Source organism: Sciurus vulgaris (assembly GCF_902686455.1).
Source record: "Sciurus vulgaris genome assembly, chromosome: 1".
In the NCBI taxonomy this organism is placed as follows: Eukaryota; Metazoa; Chordata; class Mammalia; order Rodentia; family Sciuridae; genus Sciurus; species Sciurus vulgaris.
In genome coordinates this window covers 125,106,634-125,128,066 of record NC_136461.1, presented here as the reverse complement: position 1 = coordinate 125,128,066, position 21,433 = coordinate 125,106,634, and the positions used below count along the sequence as shown (strand labels likewise).

General features: G+C 37.8%; 1 long non-coding RNA gene across 1 annotated transcript; it reads right to left on the bottom strand.

The window, feature by feature from the left end:
- Nucleotides 1-13,257: 13,257 nt before the first annotated feature.
- LOC306659716 lies at nt 13,258-17,924 on the bottom strand. The gene is made up of 3 exons (XR_013763395.1): nt 17,480-17,924; nt 14,444-14,609; nt 13,258-13,759 (listed from the first exon to the last, which is right to left on the bottom strand). It is a non-coding gene; the product is annotated as an uncharacterized lncRNA (long non-coding RNA).
- Between the last annotated feature and the right edge of the window lie 3,509 nt (nt 17,925-21,433).

The following is a 21,433-nucleotide window of genomic DNA, read 5'->3' as shown; positions in this document are numbered from 1 at the left end:
TTCATTATATTACTTACTAAGCTTATTCTGATAGTACATGTTGAAAAATAAAATGTTTATGTTCTTAATAAATGGCATCTCTTCAGCCAATGGAATTCCATCTTTAAGGATGGAAAAAAGGATTATACATGTGAAAATTCAGTGCACATAACTGAGGAAATACTTTTTCCTACAGCACAAAATTGATTAACACAAGCCTACTTTGGAACCAAGATGATTATCCTATGTTTTCCTACCTACTCCTGCAACAACTAATTAATTGTAATTTGCACTTGAGACCTGATAATATGAGCTGCATTCATTAATATAGCTCAAGAATATTTTGTATGTATGTAATCTATTTTATTCTTTAGTGTCTGCTTTTCATAGCAATAAATGTTGGATCCAGTCTCAAAGCCATCTTCTGAAATGTTCATTATAGCTCAGAAAAGCAAATAAAAAGAAACTTACTGCACACAGCATTTAAAAGACATTTGTTCAATTAAATCTAACTCAGTTGCCCTCATTATACACTTATGGACCACACATCTAACCTATAACTGGTACCCAAACTTTACCTGTGATTCTTGCCAAATAAAGATATTTGGTTTAGAAACCAAAAGTAAAAGACTTCTACAGATTAAGAGGAAAAATGAATTATATTAAAAACGTATTTTATTAAGTATTACACTAAATTTTAAGTATTTTAATTTTTTTGAAGGTAGAAGCCACATTCATTTTTCAAATTGTTCAAAAACAAGCAGAGTATTTGTTTCCAAAAACAGGGCAGATTGAGCCATTTCCTTCACCTGTACAGTGTGGGAGGCACAACAGTGGCTCCAGCATGTGCCTATCACACCTGTGTAAGGAAGGTAGGAAAGTAGGAAGCAGGGTGAGGCTTTAGTGAGACATGAGTCAATTCAGATTACACTAGGTACTGTTGGACGTGTGTATATTTGTACTTTTATAATTTAGTAAACCCGTTTTCTTAAGTTTTGTAAATATATGAATGGTATTTTAAAAAAAAATTTTTATACATGTATATAGGGTAATAATGCCTATATCAATCATCCCCACCCACCCCACGCTTCCTCTCACTCCCTTCTGTACAATCCAAAATTCCTTCAATGAATGATATTTTTTGTAAATGGATTCTGGCATTGTTCTCAGGTTGCATATGAGAAAGACAATTCTTTCAATCTCAGTTCTTTCAATGTCAATTCTTCCAGTTTCATCTCATTGAAAAAGACTAGAATGAATCAGATCCGTGCTCATGAATATTAATTTGAGTGTTTTAACTGGAAAATAAGCATATTATGGGCTCATTTAGAGCAAGCACTGCATCTTCCTTACCACATCTCATGGGAACAACTGTTAAGACTTAAGCCTTTAAAAATTGTTCTTAAAAGAAAATCAACCTACAAAAAATTTAAAGGACTCTTTATAAGCTAATGATCAGTCACTTTAGCCAAAATATGTTTTTTTGAGCTTCAGAACACTGTTAAAATAAAAACACAGCTGGTTGCTGTGGCGCATGCCTGTAATGCCAGTGGCTCAGGGGACTGAGGCAGGAGGATGGGAAATTCTAGGCCAGCTTCAGCAACTTAGCAAGGTCCCCAAGCAATTTATTGAATATTATTATTATTATTGAAATAATATTAATTGAGACCATGTCTCAATAAAATAAAGGACTGGGATTGTCACTCAGTGGTAAAGTGCCCCTGGGTTAATCCCTACTGCCCCAAGGATAACAAATTATAGCAATAGATGTTTGCACTTACTCCCTTTTGAATGTTAAGAAGTTTAAGAATTAAATGATTGACTTTTCAAAAAAAACAAAAGGCCTTTGGACTTTTGATAGGGATTTTATTGGATCTATAAATTTCTATGGATACGATTGTCATCTTAAGAATATTGCATCTTTAAATCCAGCAGTGTAGAATGTCTTTCCATTTATTTAGGTGTTAATGTTTCCTTAATCAACATGTTATAATGTTCAGTGTTTCTAATTTTTCACATTTCCTGGATTAAATTTATTTCTAAGTATTTTATTCTTTTGGATAGTAGATGGAAGTGGTTTTCCCAATTTCCTTTTTTACTTGTTGGCTACTGTACATAAACACAACTGACCATTTGTGTTATCTTTCCTCTTACATTTTGCACAATGTGGCAGTGTTCATATGTTGAACCGCCCCTTGGGCATAGTGAATGATCCTTTTAATATGTTGTTGATTTCAGATCGTGGTATTTGTGGATGTGTATCAATATTCAGAGGAGATGTTAGTGCCTAGTTTTCTTTCCTGATAGTGGCTTTGGCTTGCCTTGGTACAAAGGTAATGCGGCCCTTGAATGAATATGCAATAATATCCCTCCTAATATTTTATGGAAGAGTTTGAGAAGAATTGATGTTAATTATTTTAAATGTTTTCTAGAATTCATTAGGGAATCCATGTGGAATAGGCATTTCTTGTGGGAGTTTTGATTACTGATTCAGTCTCTGTTTATTACAGATCTACACAGATTGATTCTTCTAGTTTTGGAAATTTGCATTTTTTGAAATTTTTTATTTTTATTGCAGATTACAAGCTAATATTTGGGCTTTTTTTCACTAGAAGTTTTCTTGTATTAAAAAGGAATATTTTCAATTTTTTTAAATATTATACTATTCTCCAGGGATTATGCCAAGTTTGTACTTCAATGCCTATTTCTCTTTGATGGAGCAGGAGGCAACTCATAATCTAATTGTCAAGACTTCTTGGAATTCATCCCCAACTTTTTCAATAATCCACTAAAAACGTTTATTAAATGACTACTATGAAGCAGGCACAGTGGTTGTGATATAATGAAAAAGTGTATCCCTCTCTCATTCTCCACATCTAAGGCTTTCTCCTTGAACACTGGAGCACTGAATCCCCACCATCCTTCACTCTTTTTTAAAATTTTTTAAATGTGTTCTAATTAGTTATACATGATAGTTGAATGTATTTTGACATGTTATACATATATGGAGTATAACTTCTCATTCTTCTGGTTTTACATGATGTAGAATCACATTGGTTGTGTAATCATATGCACATAGGCTAGTAATGTCCAATTCATTCTACTATCTTTCCTATTCCCATTCCTTCTCCCTTCCCTTCATTCCCCTTTGTCTAATCCACAGTATTTCTATTCTTCCCTAACCTCACCCATTATTGTGAATTACCATCTGCATATCAGAGAAAACATTTGGCCTTTGGTATTTTGGGATTGGCTTATTCCACTTAGCATAATGTTCTCTAGTTCCATCCATTTACCAGCAAATGCCATAATTTCATTCTTTATGGCTGAGTAATATTCCATTGCATATATGCACCACATTTTCTTTATCCATTCATCTGTCAAAGGGCACCTAGGTTGGTTCCATTGTTTAGCTATTGTGAATTGAGCTTCTATAAACATTGATGGGACTGGGTCACTATAGTATGCTGATTTTGGATCTTTGGGTTATAAATCGAGGTGTGGCATAGCTGGGTCAAATGGTGGGTCCATTCCAAGTTTTCTAAGGAATCTCCACACTGCTTTCCATAGTAGTTCCACCAGTTTGCAGTCTTAGCAATGTATGTGTACCTTTTTCCCCACATCCTCACCAACATTTATTGTTGCTTGTGTTTTTGATAAATTGCCAATTGATTGGGTTATTTGGTTTTTTTGATGTTAAGTTTTGTGAGTTCTTTATATATCCTAGAGATTAATGCTCTGAGGTGCATGTGGTAAAGGTTTGCTCCCATTCTATAGGCCTTGTCTTCACATTCTTGATTGTTTCTTTTGCTATGAAAAAGCTTTTTAGTTTGATGCCATCTGATTTATTGATTCTTGATTTTACTACTTATGCTTTAGGAGTCTTGTTAAGGATGTTGATATCTAAGCCGACATGATATAGTTTTGGGCCTACTTTTTCTTCTATTAGATGCAGGGTCTCCGTTGTAATGCCTAAGTCCTTGATCCACTTTGGCATTTTTATTTCTCAAGTTTGGCAGTAATGTCCCCACACTGTCATTTCTAATGTTATTTATATTTCCTACCCTCCACCCCACCTTAACCTGGTGTAAGCTTTCTTTCACTTAATCTAGTTAAAGCTGTGTCCATTTTGGTGACTTCATCAGAGAACCAAATTTGATATAATTTATTCTCTCTGTGATTTTTCTATATTCCATTTCATGTGTGCCATAATCTTTTTTTATTTCCTTAGTTTGTTTCCCCTAGCTTGTCTGGACTTTTTTATTTCCTTAAGGTGTAAAGTTAGCTTATTCACTTGAAGTATTTTTTTAAAAAATTGGTTCCTTTTACTTATATGTGACAACAGAATTCCTTCAATATAATTATAAAAGTATGGCTGTTTCAGTCCCTTTGCCCTCCCTTCCTTCCTCCCTGTTCCCTGTCCCCTTCCCTCTGATTACTGATCTTTCTGAGATTTACTTAAAGTTTTGTTTTTTAAATCAGTGTCTTTTTTTAGATCAATGGTGGTGAGATCCCCTGTGGTGTATTCATGTGTGTGCCTAGGAAAGTTATATCAGGTTATTCCACTGTCTCACCCTATCACATTCCTCCTCCCTTTTCTTTATTCCCTTTTGTGTACTCCACTGATCTTTCTTCTATTCTTTTTTTTTTTTTTTAACCCCCCTCCTTATTTTGGATTAGGTTCTGCATATCAGAGAAAATATTTGACCTTTAACTTTTGGGGAGTGACATTTCACTTAGCATCATTGTCCTTAGTTTAAATACAAATGCCATTATATCAGAAAGGGTTCTCTAGAGGAATAGAATCAACAGGAAGTATGACTATAAAAAGGGGATATATATCTTTTTTTTTTTTACTTTTTTTTTTAATTTATTTTTATTGTAAACAAATGGGATACATATTGTTTCAGTTTGTACATGGAGTAACAGCATACCATTTGCATATTCATACATTTACATACGGTAATGATGTTTGATTCATTCCGTTATTTTTTTCCTTCCCCCCACCCCTCCCACCTCTCTTTTCCCTCTATACATTCCCTCCTTCCTCCATTCTTGTCCTCCTCCCACCCCCCATTAAGTGTCATCATCCACTTATCAGTGAGATCATTCCTCTTTTGGATTTTTGAGATTGGCTTATCTCACTTAACATGATATTCTCCAATTTCATCCATTTGCCTGCAAATACCATAATTTTATTTTTCTTTATGGCTGAGTAATATTCCATTGTATATATATACCACAGTTTCTTTATCCATTCATCAATTGAAGGGCATCTAGGTTGGTTCCACAATCTGGCTATAGTGAATTGAGCAGCTATGAACATTGATGTGGCTGCATCTCTGTAGTATGCTGATTTTAAGTCCTTTGGGTATAGGCCAAGGAGTGAGATAGCTGGGTCAAATGGTAGGTCCACTCCAAGTTTTCTAAGGAATCTCCACACTGCTTTCCAGAGTGGCTGCACTAATTTGCAGTCCCACCAGCAATGTATGAGTGTACCTTTTTCCCCACATCCTCTCCAACACCTATTGTTGCTTGTATTCTTGATAATCGCCATTCTAATTGGGGTTAGATGGAATCTTAGTGTAGTTTTGATTTGAATTTCTCTTATTACTAAAGATGGTGAACATTTTTTCATATATCTGTTGATTGCTTGTACATCTTCAGTGAAGTGTCTGTTCATTTCCTTAGCCCATTTGTTGACTGGGTTATTTGTATTCTTGGTGTACAGTTTTTTGAGTTCTTTATATATTCTGGAGATTAGTGCTGTATCGGAAGTACGAGTGGCAAAGATATTCTCCCACTCTGTAGGCTCTCTCTTCACATTGCTGATAGTTTCCTTTGCTGAGCGAAAGCTATTTAGTTTGAATCTATCCCAGTGGTTGATTCTTGCTTTTATTTCTTGTGCTATGGGAGTCCTGTTAAGGAAGTCTGATCCGAAGCCAACAAGGTGAAGATTTGGACCTACTTTTTCTTCTATAAGATGCAGGATCTCTGGTCTGATTTCAAGGTCCTTGATCCATTGTGAGTTGATTTTTGTGCAGGGTGAGAGATAGGGGTTTAGTTTCATTCTGTTGCATATGGATTTCCAGTTTTCCCAGCACCATTTGTTGAAGAGGCTATCTTTTCTCCATTGCATATTTTTGGTCCCTTTGTCTAGTATTAGAAAATTATATTTATTTGGGTTTGTGTCCGTGTCCTCTATTCTGTACCATTGATCTACCTGTCTATTTTGGTGCCAATACCATGCCGTTTTTGTTACTGTTGCTTTGTAGTATAGTTGAAGTTCTGGTATTGCGATACCCCCTGTTTCATTCTTCCTGCTAAGCATTGCTTTAGCTATTCTGGGTTTTTTCTTCTTCCAGATGAATTTCATGATTGCTTGCTCTATTTCTGTGAGGTACGTCAAAAAGGGGATATATTAGATTGGCTTACATGACCAGAAGCTGGCTAGTCCACAATGGCTGTCTGCAGACTGGAGAGCTAGAGGAACCAGTAGCTGCACAGTCCAAGAGGCTGAAGCCTCAGAACAAGAGGGATCAATGGTGCCATCCTACTTCAAGACCAAAGCCTTGTGGAAACTCCCTGAATAATCGCTAGCAGAGTTCACTTTGGAAGAGCGAAGAAGTAAGTCTGATATCCTCAGGCAATCACAGCAGCAATCAAGAACATGTTTAAGAAGAATCGAGCTTACATATGCTGCTGCTTCCTTGTTATTCTTTTATTCCATCCAAGCCACCATCCTATTGGTTGGTGATACCCATGCTTAGGGAGGGTCTCCATTTCAGTTCACTATCACACATGCCAGTCATTCCTAGACACACCCTATTGACACACCCAAAAACCTCTTAATCATCAACATCTCTTAATCAAATCAAGTTGACAACTCAAATTAACTATTATAGCCATGTGGTCATTTTTCTTTATGGCTGAATAATACTTCATTAAGTATATATCCACATTTTCTTTATCCATCTGTTGAAGGGCGCGTAGGTTGGCTCCATAACGTAGCTATTGTGAATTCTGCTGCTATAAACATTGATGTGACTATAGTATGCTGATTTTACATCTTTTTGGTATATGCTGAGGAGTGGAATAGCTGGATCAAATGGTGGTTCCACTCCTCTATTCCTAGCAATCTCCATACTGCTTTTGAGAGTGACTGCACCAATATGCAGTCCCAGCAACAGAGTATGAGTGTACCCTTTTTCCCACATCCTCACCAACAATTACAGTTACTTGTATTCTCCATAATTGCCATTCTGACCAGAGTGAGGTGAAATCTCAGTGTTGTGTTAATTTGCATTTCTCTAATTGCTAGAGATGTTGAACATTTTTTCATGTATTTGTTGACCATATTTCTTTTAAGAAGTGTCTCAAAAGGAGATTTTGTTTGTTTGCCCATTTATTGTTGGGTTTTGTTTTTGGTTTTGGGGTGTGTGAAGTTTTTGAGTTCTTTGTATACCTTGAAAATTAATGCCCTGAGAGCAGGTGGCATCGATTTTCTCCCATTCTGTAGGCTCTCTCTTTATGCTCTTGATTGTTTCCTTTGCTCTAAATAAACTCTGTAACTTGATGTCATCCCATTTATTGATTTTTTTTTTTTTTTTTTTTATTTTTCTGCTTGGGCTTTAGGAGTCTTGTTAAAAGAGTCTGTTCCTGAGCCATCATGTTGGAGTATTGGTCCTACATTTTCATTTGTCAGGTGCAGGGTTTCTTCTAATTCCCAGGCCTTTGATCCACTTTGAGTTGAATTTTGTGCAGATAGGGGTTAAATTTCATTCTACTGCATATGGATTTCCACTTTTTCCAGCACCATTTGTTAAAAAGACTCTTTTCTCCAATATATGTTTTTGGCACCTTTGTCTACTATGAGATAACTGTATTTATGTGAGTTTGTCTCTGTGTCTTCTATTCCATTGGCTTCTTGTCTCTTTTGGTGCCAATACCATGCTGTTTTTGTTGCTGTAGCTCTGTAGTATAATTCGAGATCCAGTATTATAATGCCTTCTGCTTTGCTTTTCTCACCAAGGACTGCTTTGCCTATTCTTGGACTCTTATTTTTCCAAATGAATTTCATGACTCCTTTTTTTGTGATTTCTATGAAGAATGTCATTGGAATTTTGATGGGAATTGCATTGAATCTGTATAGCCCTTTTAGTAGCCCTTTAGTAGTATGGCCATTTTGACAATGTTAATTCTGCCCATCCAAGAGCATGGGAAGTCTTTGCATCGTCTAAAGTCTTCTTCAATTTCTTTAGCATTCTGTAGATTTCATTGTAGAGGTCCTTCACCTCTTTCTGTTATATTGATTCCCACGTATTTTATATATTTTTGAGGCTATTGTAATTATTTGAGGCTAATTTCTCTTTGAGCTGATTCATCATTGGAGTACAGGAATGCAATTGATTTATGGGTATTGATTTTCTTTTTTGTGGTACCAGGGATCAAACTCAGGGCCTTGTGCTTGCGAGACAAGCACTCTACCAGCTGAGCTATCTCCCCAGCCCTGGGTATTGATTTTCTATCCTGCTACTTTACCGAATTCATTTATGAGTTCTAGAAGTTTTCTGGTGGATTTTTTTCTGGTCTTCTAAAAGTAGGATCATATTTTAGCAAATAGATAATTTTAGTACTTCTTTTCCTATTCATATACCTTTAATTTCTTTCTCTTGCCTAATTGCTCTGGCTAGAGTTTCAAGGACTGTGTTCAATAGGAGTGGTAAGAGTGAGCATCCTTGTCCTCTTCCTGTTTTTAGAGGAATGCTTTCAGTTTTTCTCCAGTTAAAGTGATGTTGGCCTTGGGTTTGTAATATATAGCTTTTACAATGTTGAGGTATGTTCCTTTTATCCCTGTTTTTTGTTTTTTGTTTTTTTAGTGTTTTAAACATGAATGAATGCGGGATTTTTTTTAGATACTTTTTCTGCATCTATTGAGATAATCATGTGATTCTTATCATTAAATCTATTTATGTGGTAAATAACAGTTATTGATTTCTGTATGTTTTTTATAATTAACACTTTAATATTTTCTTAAATTTTTATTTTTACAGACTGCATTTTGATTCATTGTACACAAATGGGGTACAACTTTTCATTTCTGTGGTTGTACACAATGTAGATCCACACCATTCATGAAATCATACATATTCAAAAGGTAATACTGTCTCAGTCTATTATCTTTCCTTCCTCCACCCCCTCCTGCCCAATTTTCTGCTATACCATCCAAAATTCCTCCATTCTTCTCTTGCCCCCCAACCCCACCACCTCCCCTCCCATTATGTATCATCATCCACTTATCAGCAAAAACAAACGGCATTTGGTTTTGGTGGCTTGACTTATTTCACTTAGCATGACATTCTCCAATTCCATCTATTTACCAGCAAATGCCATAACTTTATTCTTCTTTATGGTTCATTAATATTTCATTGTGTATATATACCACAGTTTCTTTATCCATTTATCAATTGAAGGGCATATAGGTTGGTTCCACAATCTGGCTATGGTGAATTGAGAAGCTATGAACATTGATGTGGCCACATCACTGTAGTATGGTGATTTTAAGTCCTTTGGGTATCAACTGGGTCAAATGGTGGGTCCATTCCAAGTTTTCTGAGGAATCTTCATACTTCTTTCCAGAGTGGCTGCAGCAATTTGCAACTCCACCAGCAATGTATGAGTGTACCTTTTTCCCCATGTCCACACCAACACTTATTATTGCTTGTGTTCTTGATAATAGCCATTCTAATTGGAGTTAGATGAAATCTTAGGGTGGTTTTAATTTGCATTTCTCTAATTACTAGGGATGATAAGCACTTTTTTATATATTTGTTGATCACCTGTATATCTTCTTCTGTGAAGTGTCTGCCCATTTCCTTAGCCCATTTATTGATTGGGTTCTTTGTCTTTTGGGTGTAAAGTTTTAAAAGTTCTTTATAAATTTCAGAGATTTAGTGCTCTGTCTGAAGTGTGTGTGGAAAAGATTTTCTCCCATTCTATAGGCTCTCTTTTCACATTATTGATTATCTACTTTGTTGAGAAAAAGCTTTTTAGTTTGAATTCATCCCATTTATTGATTCTTGCTGTTTGTTCTTGCTCTCTGGGAGTCTTGTTAAGGACATCTGGTCCTAAGTCAACATGATGAAGATTTGGGTCTACTTTTTCTTCTATTTGGTGAAGGGTCTCAGATCTAATTCCTAGATCCTTGATCCATTTTGAGTAGAGTTTTGTACAGGGTGAGAGATAGGGGTTTAATTTCATTTTACTGCATATGGATTTCCAGTTTTGCCAGTACCATTTGTTGAAGAGGCTATCTTTTCTCCATTTTAAGTTTTTGGCACCATTGTGTAGTATGAGATAACTGTACTTATGTGGGGATGCCCCTGTGTCCCTCCTACCCTCTTTTTCTCCCTCTCTCTCTCCCTCCCTTCCTCCATCCCACTCTATCTCTCTTATTTATTTATTTATAGAATAATTATATGTAATTTATACTTTGGATTATACTCTAATACTAGGTTGTTAATTTTATTGCTCAAATTCACTGTCTTACTTTCCAAGACTTTCCTGACTGCATTTAGTATTTTCACAATATATTTTCTATGCCCAAGCTCTAGAATCAGCAGTAAATCCAAGATCACAGAATGGTATTTAGAAGCCAAGATCTGGATAATGGGTGTGCTTGCTGTTAACTGGTTGGCACTGGGAAACACTAATTTTAGTTGGACATGGAATAAAACCAGTGTTTTCCAGCAGCATGTGTAATGTGAGGAAACATCCCTAAAGTGGTTTGGGCACAGGATTCCCTGACCTCCTTCCTAGAGGAGATTTTGGATAAGAGGCAGAGCTGAAGGTAGAGAACTCCTGACTGTGATGTACAGCTGGACCTGAGTGCTCTACCTCGGGACTTCTTTTACATGAGAAAGGGAAAGCATTTAAGAATTGTTAAGTCTGTTATGATGGACTTCCTGTTGCCTGTGACCAAAATGAAACTGAATACACAGCACAGGGCATGACTTCTTAGCAGGGCCATATCCCAATAAACCACAATCCCACAGCAACTGCATCAGAAACTATAATAGAACAAAATACAATCAGTAAATGAGATACTACATTTTACCTCATTTAAAAAGCAACTAAGGTACTTGGCATTGACGGCTAAGCTGGTCTGTGTCGAGTGCCGGAGCAGCTGCTTGAATAAACTGGCTCTTTCTGCAGTTGCATACGGCTTGGTCTCCCTCGTGATCTCTTTGGTGTTGGTTCGGGGCTTGAGCACAACACCTACCCAGAGGTCCGGGCACAACATTTGGGGGCTTGTCAGGGATGGCCTCCCAATTGCCCCCAAAGAGACCCCAGGGACCCCAACCATGGACCGTGAACACTGATCAGTAAGTCGAAAGGATCCTGATTTTGTGTGACCGGTCAATTTGTAGGAGGGCCCGATTTGTGTGCCTGTGTGATCTAGGTGGACGCACCGAAGGATCCTAGGCTGGGGAGGTAAGAGATGTCTCTGCCTCGTCTGGTCGCAGAAAGCGGCATCTGGGACGCTTGGAGCGTCATTTGGTCACCAGCATCTGGTTGTGTGAGTGTGAGTCTGAATGTCTGCGCAATGGTTAACATGTGGATTGTGAAACTCAGTCTGTCTGTTGGTATTGTGTTCACTGTAGGTCTGTATAGTGTGTACCCTGAGCGTCCTGTGTGGAACGTTTTATTGCCTCTCAGTTGTACTGTTTTGTGTGTGAATTATTCTTCTCCATTTACTTTTCTGAGCATGCTTTGAATTTCAACCATGGGTCACTATGATGATTTTAAGAGTTCTGCTCTCCATCTAGATGTAGAAGCGAGAAAAACTAAGTTGGTTACCTGCTGCCAGAGTGAATGGACAGCCTTTGGCCTGGGCTGACCAGCGGAAGGAACCTTTGATCTTAAAATAATTAAGCAGGTAAAGGACTGAGTTTTTAAGCAGCTGGGAAGCCACCCTGATGAGGCACTTTATATTTAACTTGGAAGGACCCCAATTAGAATGGCGATTATCAAGAGTACTAGCAACAACAGGTGTTGGCGAGGATGTGGGGAAAAAGGTACACTCATACATTGCTGGTGGGGCTGCAAATTAGTGTAGCCACTCTGGAAAGCAGTGTGGAGATTCCTTAGAAAACTTGGAATGGAACCACCATTTGACCCAGCTATCCCACTCCTTGGCCTATACCCAAAGGAGTTAAAATCAGCATACTACAGAGATGCAGCCACATCAATGTTCATTGCTGCTCAATTCACAATAGCCAGATTGTGAAACCAACCTAGATGCCCTTCACCCTTCAATGGATGAGTGGATAAAGAAACTGTGATAAATATATATATATATATATATATATATATATACACACACACAGACACACAATGGAATATTACTCAGCCATAAAGAATAATAAAATTATGGCATTTGGAGGCAACTGGATGAAACTGGAGAATATCATGCTAAGTGAGATAAGCCAATCTCAAAAAACTAAAGGACAAATGATCTCGCTGATAAGCAGATGATGACACATAATGGGGAGTGGGGGGGGGCAAGAATGGAGGAAGGAGGAATAAGAGGGGTGGGAGGGGTGGGGGGAAGAAAAAAATAACAGAATGAATCAAAAACTATTACCCTAGGTAAATGTATGATTACAAAAACAGTATGCCTCTACTTCATGTACAAACAGAGAAACAAGATGTACCCCATTTGTTTACAATAAAAATGAATTTTAAAAATTTTAAATAAGAAGGAATAGAATTAAAGGTAAACATCTATATCAAAAAAAAAAAAGCAGCTAAGAGCTAGGGCTGTATAGTTCAGTGGTAGAGCACTCTACCTCGCAGCCTCCTCCCACTTCCCTCTTATTTCTTCTTGGGTGCCGTGAACTGAAGAGCTTTCCTCTACTGGGCCCTTCTGCCATAATGTTCCTCCTCACCTTGGGCCCAGGAGCAATGATGTCAGTCGACCATAGACTAAATGTCTGAAAATGTGAACCAGAATAAGCTTTGCCCCTTCTCTAAGTTGTTTTTGTCAGTTATTTTGATCACAACAATGCGAAAGTTAATTAAAACAAACCAGTAGAGGAATTTGTGGGTTATATGGTAATTCCATGTTTAATTTTTTTCTTCTGAGAGTGGGTCTTGCTCTAGTGCCCAAGGAGCTGGGGTTACAGGTGTATGACACCAGGCTCAGCTCTTCAATGTTTTCAGAAACTTCCAGTTTTTATTTATTTATTTATTTATTTATTTATTTATTTATTTATTTATTTATTTATTTATTTTTTGTACCAGGGACAGAAGTGAGGTACACTTACCCATTGAATCACATTCTCAGCCCTTTTCTTTTTTCTTTTTAGATAGGGGCTTGCTAAGTTGCTGAGGCTGGCTTTGAACTCGTGATCCTCCTGCCTCAGCCTCCCAAGCCACTGGGATTACAGCAGTGTACCAACAAGCCTGGCTGAGAAACTTTAAAATTTTTTTTCCCTTTTGGCAGAGCAGCAAGGACTATATTCAAAGCATAAAGTGGACCACTGTTATATTTCCCCACTGTCAATTTCTACATCCCATTTCTATGGAATAAGGGGTGATAACATCTCCAAACTTTTTCCTGCTGAAATGGGGCAAAGTTGGGGGAAGTAACCCAAAGTCCTTGTTCTCTATCAGGTGGGGCATGGATAGTTAATGGTTTTCATCATCCAAGCAGCCCAGAGGTCCACAGTGGCAGATGCAGGTGACTGGACAAGGCATACATGGGGCAGGGATGATGCTAAGACAACAATAAACAAGACAGCAAAGCATTACTTTTTTGTAAACAATTAGTACAAAAGCAATTAGTATTTCAGCCAGACTCTGAAAACGATGAGGACAATAACTCAATCTTATCAGTGAAAAACAGATCAAGTTTATCAATGTAGGAGGTTAGAAGATCTGTAGATCTATGAGATCAGACTCAACCCAGGACAAATCTGAGACTCTAGACTTCTTTGTGATCATTACACATAAGAACACTTCTGTTACAGCCTCTAACTTGACTTACTTTTGGTAGGGCTGACACAACTGTACATCTTAAGATTCACTTAAGTAAACCATCTTTATTTCTTTTAAATGTCCCCATAGGACTGTGCTCAGGCTATACTCTCCTGCCAAGTGTTTAAGACCAAGTTGGTCAAAACTGACCTTGTTCCTATCTATTCTTAAGAGTCTGCTGAGATTCCTCAGAGATCACTCTTGGGGACATGTGCAGAGACTCCTGTCTCCCTTAGCCTTCCCCTACCAGTGGTGACACTTGCAATAATAGGTCAGGATCTAATTGACCATATATGGCTTCTCTTGGAAGCATCAGGGACATTTCCATCTCTAATGACCATCCTTTTTGCAGAACGTGCACTGGTTGACTTTCTATTTTCTAGGGTCATCTTGATCTCCCTGATCAGCAGATCCAGTGACTCACCAGAGTTGCAGGATGCAGAGAGGGGTCCCATCATTCTCTGGGTTGTGGCTGAACTTAGGGGGCAAGGGCCAAAATGTTAGCTGCTTTTTCCTTGGACCCTTTACTCCCTTGACTTTGATCTCCCATGTTTTTGGTTTTAAACACCCAGTAAGCAGTTTCACCAGTCCTAAAGAGGGAGTAAGAGGTTATGACTTCAATATCTATAATTTTACAGCTATCTCTTTCATTAATTGGGGTTAGGATTAGTACTGGAAGTCAGCATTGTATACTATCTGTCCTGTGGGTGATGGCTTAATTTCTCAAGTTAACCCATTTTTTTTTAAGCAGTGCCTCTGCAGAACACTAACAGGCAACATTATAAAGTTTACAAGGAAAATACAAAATGAAATTACTGAGCAAAAACATTCTGTTTGTGTAATAGCTATGAACCAAGAAAAATGATTTTTATATCTTGAAACTTTACTTATATTATATTATATTCCCTGTTTGAGATCACAGTAATCTTTTCAACAAAAATCAATCTTCTGAACAGCCCTTCAATGGATGAGTGGATAAAGAAACTGTGATATATATATACACATACACACACACACACACACACACACACACACAATGGAATATTACTCAGTCATAAAGAATAATAAAATTATGGCATTTGGAGGCAACTGGACGAAATTGGAGAATATCATGCTAAGTGAGCTAAGCCAATCTCAAAAAACTAAAGGATGAATGATCTCGCTGATAAGTGGATGATGACACATAAGGGGGGATGGGAGGGGGCAAGAATTGAGGAAGGCAGGAGTGCATAGAGGGATAAGAGGGGTGGGTGGGGTGGGGGGAAGAAAAAAAATAACAGAATGAATTAAAAACCTTCTGCAAACCTTCTGTGACTTAGACACAACTTTACATCCTTAGTTTTGTCCTCTTTCTTTTTAGACTTTAGCCCAAGAATATTGTTTCACCAGACAAAATACATTCTCATCTGGAAACATTTCTTTTACCTTCTAATTTTCTGTACAAAAATATTTCCATACTTATAACTTCTATCTTTTCTAGTTTTGGACGCTTTCTTAAATTTATATTTTGAAACAGTCCTTATGAATGCTATCTGTGCATTTTATTTACACAACAAATTTCATCCCAGGAAAGGATTGAACATATACAAAAACCGTGCCTTAATCTTTTTTCTTGCAGGTTGCATTCAAAGGGTTGGAGCACAGGATATTTTTGAGCCTGACCTGTCTCGATTATCATTATCACAATGCCATCAACTTTAAGTGAGATCCCCACTGTCAATTGTACTCAAAGGCCCCTTTGGGTTTTTTGTTTTGTTTTGTTATAGTAGGCAAATTGATATGGATGGAGGCCCTTTCCATCCTTTTCTTTAGGCTTCCTTGAAGATCCCTTTGCAGAGGCTGCCTACAAAATGCAGGTTGGCCTTAGTTTCTGTCTTTTTCTTTTCTGGCTGCAGTTATTTATTTTGCCAGTCTCCCCAGGCATTTAGTTTGATGGGATACTGTTATAGCAAGAATTTCTTTGCCCCAGTGATAGATATCCCCTGGCCAAATGGGGTGTCCTGTCAGATCTTAAAAGGGGAGACTATTCCTATCCCCAAGTCATAAACTAACAGTGCTGGAACCTACTGCCATATCTTTTGTGGCCAGCAGCATCCACCCCCCAGGGACAAAATGGGCTGGAAGGCAGGGCAGAGGCCAGGTTCACTTTGGCCATTTTTCTACAACCCAGGTAGCTTTTCTGGGATTCCCACCCACCCCCATCCCAGTTTAGGGCTGGTGACCTTGACCCAGTCAGATGACTAGTGGCCGCCTGGGGCCAGGCCAAGAAACAGTGCTGGGACTATCCACACTGAGTTTAAAAGAGTCAAATCTTTTTAACCCTTTCTTCTGGTGTCCTGCTAAACTTGCACACCAGAGGCAGTGCCTTTTGACACCTTCAATTTAGTTCCTGATGGTTCAGACCCCTTATCAAGCAATTGCATAAATGCCTATACATACAAATCTTTCATGTACTTTACCTCTGAGTGACCAACTTCAATGTCAAGAATGTATAATAATCCAGAAAAACTATTCAAGGCTAGATTGTGTTACAGTAAACTGTCTTTCCCTTAGACAGGCTTATACCTAGAGTTGGCCCATTCAGCCAAGATCTCTCTGCTCAAGAGACTACTGGTAAGATCAATGCAGCATGGTCCATGTCTTAAAGTGCCAATAACAGATACAAAAAACAGATGAGAGAGGATTACTGAAACCACAGTTGACGGATGGGAACCTTTAAAACAGACCCACGCATACAAACTTCTTTCACTTACTTTACGTTTGACAGACCAACTCCAACTGTAAGATTGTACAATAATTCAGAAAGCTATTTAAAAGTCATATCATTACAGTAAATCATTGTCTTAGACTTATACCTATAGGTGGCCCTTTCTTTAACTTACTTTACCTCTGACAGACAAACTCCAATTCTGAGATTGTACAATAAAGAAACACAGAGAGACAACCAGCTAGGAGCCCCCAAACCATGGCTGACAGACAGGAACCTTTAAATTGACAAATAAAGATCTTTCCCAAGAGACTACCTATAGCATCAGTGTAGTACTGGCCATGTCTTAAAAGGAGCAGTGAGAGATAAAAACAAAACGGACAACCAGAGGGAATTCCCAAGCCCAAGACCAGCAAACAAATGAGAACACAGAACAGATCAAAAGGGAGTACGTATCCCTTGGTTCTTGAGTCCCACTTAACTGTGACTCCTACAGCGGCACCACAGATGTCCCCAGAAAAGAGGGACCAGAAATTCCCCCAAAGAGGATCCAGATGTGTGGAATTAAGGGTCTTGGCCTGCACACCAGGGGACTTACCAAAAGGCCAAAGTTGTCATAACTTTCCTGAGTTCAGGTTCCTTTTTTTTCAAAGTTGACCAAAATGGAACAACCTGTACCACTCAGGGAGAGAAGGTGGGAGTTCCCTGAAGCAAAAGGAGGTTCGGCAACTGCTAGTCCTTCCCTTTACTTACAGGAATAGTTCTTCTGGTTCAGCCTGAGGCAAACCCACCCATCTCCTGACTCTCCAGAAGTTGGTTCTCAACATATTTGCCAGCACCATGAATCCTCAGCAGAGAAGTGGGGTTCCTTGGAATGCAGGAGGAGGGCTGATCTTGGGTCCCATCTGGGTTGCCAAATTTGTTGTTGAGATGAAATAGAAGACACCATCAAAAGTCTACCAAACAAGAAAAGCCCAGGACCAGACTAATTCTCAGCCAAGTTCTATAAGACCTTCAAAGAAGAATAACACCAATACTCCTCAAATTATTCCATGAATTAGAAAAGGAGGGAACCCTTCCAAGCCCTTTCTATGAGGCTAGTATCACCCTGATACCAAAACCAGACAAAGACACATCAAGGAAAGAAAACTTCAGACTAATATCCCTGATGAACACAGATGCAAAAATTCTCAATAAAATTCTGGAAAATCCATACAAAAACATTAAAAAGATAGTACAAAATGATCAAGAGGGTTTCATTCCTGGGATGCAAGTTTGGTTCAACATATGGAAATCAATAAATGTAACATATCACATCAATAGACTTAAAGACAAGAATCTTATGATTATCTCAATAGATGCAGAAAAAAATACAGCACCTCTTCATGTTCAGAACACTAGAAAAACTAGGGATAGTAGGAACATAACTCAATATTGAAAAAAACTATCTATGTTAAGCCCAAGACCAACATCATTCTAAATGGAGAAAAATTGAAAGCATTCCCTCTAAAAACTGGAACAAGCAGGGATGCCCTTTTTCACCATTTCCATTCAACATTGTCCTTGAACTCTAGCCAGAGCAATCAGACATATGAAAGAAATTAAAGGGATACAAATAGGAAAAGAAAAACTCAAACTATCAGTATTTGCCCACAACATGATTCTATATTTAGAAGATCCAAAAAATTCCACCAGAAAACTTCTAGAACTCATAAATAAATTCAGCAAAATAGTAGGATATAAGATCAACACCCATAAATCAAATGTGTTCCTATACATAAGAGATGAATACACTGCAAGAGAAATTAGGAAAACTACCCCATACACAATAGCCTCAAAAAATAAAACAAAATACTTGGGAATCGATCTAGCAAAAGAGGTAAAAGACCTCTACAATGAAAACTAAAGAAAGAAGTTGAAGAAGACCTTAGAAGATGAAAGGATCCTGTTCTTGGATAGGCAGAATTAATATTGTCAAAATGATCATATGCAACACCAAAAGTGCTGTGCAGATTCAATGCAGTTCCTATTAAAATCCCAATGACATTCTTCATAGAACCGGAAAAAGCAACCATGAAAATCATTTGGAAAAATAAGCCACAGCATCCTTAGCAAGAAGAGCGAGGCAGGAGGCGTCGCAGTGCCAAAGCTTGAACTACGCTGCAGAGCTACAGTAACAAAAACGGCATGGTATTGTCACCAGAATAGACAGGCAGACCAATGGTACAGAATGGAGGACACAGAGACAAACCCACATAAATATGGTCATCTCGTACTAGACAAAGGCTCCAAAAACATACATTGGAGAAAAGATAGCCTATTCAACAAATGGTGCTGGGAAAACTGGAAATCTATATGTAACAAAATGAAATTAAATCTCTGTCTTTCACCCTGCACAAAAATCAACTCAAAGTGGATCAAAGACTTAGGCACTAGAATAGACACCCTGTACCTAATAGAAGAAAAAGTAGGCCCAAATCTTTATCTTAGGACCTGACTTCCTTAACAAGACTCCTAAAACACAAGAAGTAAAATTAAGAATCAACAAATGGGATGGATTCAAACTAAAAAGCTTCTTCTCGGCAAAGGAAACAATCGATAATGTGAAGAGAGAGCCTACAGATTGGGAGAAAATTTTTATCACACATACCTCAGAGCACTAATCTCCAGGATATGTACAGAACTCAAAAAACTTAACACCAAAAAAAAAAAAAAAATCAATAAATGGGTTAAGGAATTGAACAGACACTTCACAGAAGAAGAAATACAATCAATCAACAAACATATGAAAAAATGTTCATCATGTCTTGCAATTAGAGAGATGCAAATAAAAACTAAGATTTCATCTCACTCCAGTCAGAATGACAATTATCAAGAATACAAGCAACAATAAGTGTTGGTGAGGATGTGGGGAAAAAGGTACACTCATACATTGCTGGTGGGACTGCAGATTGGTATAATCACTATGGAAAGAAGTATGGAGATTCCTTGGAAAACTTGGAATGGAACCACTGTTTGACCCAGTGATCCTACTCTTTGGTTTATACCCAGAGGATTTAAAGTCAGTATACTACAGTGACACAGCCACATCAATGCTTATAGCAGCTAAACTCACAACAGATAAACTATTTAACCAACCGAGGTGTCCTTCAACAGATGAATGGATAAAGAAAATATGGTACATATATACATTTGGAATATTACTCAGCCTTAAAGAAGAATGAAATTATGGCATTTGCCAGTAAGTGGATAGAACTAGAGCATATCATGCTAGGGAAATAAGCAAATCTCCAAAAAACCAAAGGCCAGATGTTTTCTCTAATAAGTGGATGCTGATCCAAAGTGGGGCGTGGATAAGGAAGAATGAAGGAACTTTGGATTATGCAGAGGGGAGTGAGGGGAGGGATGGGGTGGCAGGGTTGGGAAAAATAAATTAATTAATTAAAAAAAGGAAATGGTAAGTTAAAACTATAGTGAAGGCTGGGAGTATAGCTCAGTGACAGACAACTTACCTAGTACACTTGAGTCTCTGATTTTGATCACCAGCACTGGAGGAAAAATAAAAACAAAATATACAAAGCGAATAAAGTATAGAACATATTTTAAAGAATGCAATAATTAGATACTGCTACATACCTTCTAGGATGACCAAAATTCAAAGCATCCAGTGTTAATGAGGATGGAGAGAAGCAGTACTGCCTGTTCGTTTCTGACAGAAATGGAAAATGGTGCAAACACTTTGCAAGACAGTTTCACAAAACTACAAATATTCTTTGTCACATGAACCAGCTACCACATTCCTTGATTTGTACCCAAATAAATTAAAACTTATGCCCATGAAAAAAAAAAAGAAAAGAAAAATAAGCATGAATATTTGTGGCAATTTTATTCACAAACTTAGAAGCAACCAAAATGTACTTCAGTAGGTAAGTGGATAAATAAGCCATGATACATCTAGACAAAGGAATACTATTTGGCACTAAAAAGAAAAGAGCCATGATCTCCTGCAAAGACATGGAGGAATCTTAAATGTTTATTGCTAAGTGAAAAAAGCCAATCTTGAGGAGCTACATACTGTACCACCCCACTATATGACATTTTGGAAAAGGTGAAACTGTGGAAACAGTAAAAGGTTTAGTGGTTGTCAGGGATCAGGGAAGGAGACATGAACCAGCAGAACACAGGATTTTAGGGCAGTGAAACTATGCTGCATGATACTGAAATGGTATGTTACATGTTAGTATGTGTTTATTAAAACCCATAGAATGAGGCTGAGCATGGTGGCATACTCCTGAAATCCCAGCATCTCGAGAGGCAGGAGGATTGCAAGTTCAAAGCCAGCCTCAGAAATTTAGTGAGGACTAAGCAACTTAGCAAGACCCTGTCTTCCACAAAAAACTCTAAAAAGGTCTAGGGATATGATTAAGTGGTGAATCATTTCTGGGTTCAATCCCTGGTTAAAAAAAAAAAAAAAGAAAGAAAAAAAAAAGAAAGGAAGGAGGGAAGGGAAAGAAAGAAGGAAGGAAGCAAAGAAGGAAAGAAAGAAAGAAAGAAAGAAAAAGAAAGAAAGAAAGAAAGAAAGAAAGAAAGAAAGAAAGAAAGAAAGAAAGAAAGAAAGAAAACAACAACAACAAGAGTGACTCCTGACAAAAATTATAGACTTGGGTGATGACCTGACCCCATCGATTTACCACTTAAGGTGCTGAT